Genomic DNA, 1,263 nt, shown 5'->3' on the forward strand with positions numbered 1-1,263 from the left:
AGGGCAACGCTTCACTCTCAGCAGCTCAGCCATGTGTAAGGAGTCAGGGCAGTGTGTGAAGTGCGCTGCTGAAGTGATTTGCACTGTGGACACTTGGCCAACTGGGTTGGCAGTGATCAGCTTCCTTGCTGATAACTCCAAACCAAGGACTTAAAGCAAGAGCCCTTCAAGCAAAGTGTATGATCTGAGCTGGTGGCAGGAAGGGAAGCTTGCACAAAGGTATCTGATGTAGGTCTAAAAGTGTCCCTCATATTTAGGACCACCGATTCTCATGTCAATATGAGCGAAAAGGAAATGGAAACACTCCTCTGTGATGGTTGTCATAGCACTAAAGCCTGGTGTCCTCCTCCTCGGCTCCGCTGGTGTGGTGGACGTGATCCATGGAGATGGGTGTTGATCAGCAGCTGGCACTTACAACTTGATTCAGCAAAATAACCCCAATGTGTTGTTTCTTCCTGGAAACAGGACCTGTGGTGTGATGCTGAGGGCTTGCAGGTACAGCAGAGGGGTTTTTGGTGCTTCCTGGGGCTGCCTTCCCCGCCTGCCTCTCCTGAGGAAGGAGGGGAACATGGACAGCTGAGCACATGGGTCACATCAGTGGGTTTAAGCCCTCGAGGTGTTCAAATCACAGGGCTGGGACAGGCTCTGCGGTGACACAGAGCAGCGGGCACAGGGGACCAGAGGCTGCTTCTTGCAGAGCTGTTCCACACGGATGGAGCCACAGCTCATTTACAAGGGGCTCTAAAAATATCTGCAGGATAATCAAAGGCTCCCGCAGAACAGCATATGCGCCAGCTAGGCTTCCGAGCTCTCTGAAGTGCCCCGTTTGATGTTGTTTTGATCCAAGGGGAAAAACAAGTGTGCTGTCTGTGCTGCTGCAGCTGCCCCACTTACGGGGAGACTGGTGGTCCCTCCAGAGGCACGCAGGGGTGGAAGAGCAGCGTGGAGGTGCTGGGGATGGGATGGGAATGGGGTTTGCAGAGCTGTCTCACCTCGTGATGCTCGAGAGAGCTGGCCTGGAAAACTGGGTAGGTTTCAGGTCTGAGCTGTCTTCTCAGAGACGTCTTGGAGCCCCTTCCTCACTGGGTTTGTTCCCAGTGTATCCGAAGGGGGCCTACAAGGATGCTGGAGAGGGACCCTTCATCAGGGACTGTAGTGATAGGACAAGGGGTGATGGGTTCAGACTTAAACAGGGGAAGTTCAGGTTGGATATAAGGAAGAAGTTCTTCCCTGTGAGGGTGCTGAGGCACTGGAATAGGATGC

Source organism: Nestor notabilis, unplaced genomic scaffold, assembly GCF_000696875.1.
Source record: "Nestor notabilis isolate BGI_N333 unplaced genomic scaffold, ASM69687v1 scaffold5798, whole genome shotgun sequence".
Lineage (NCBI taxonomy): Eukaryota > Metazoa > Chordata > Aves > Psittaciformes > Psittacidae > Nestor > Nestor notabilis.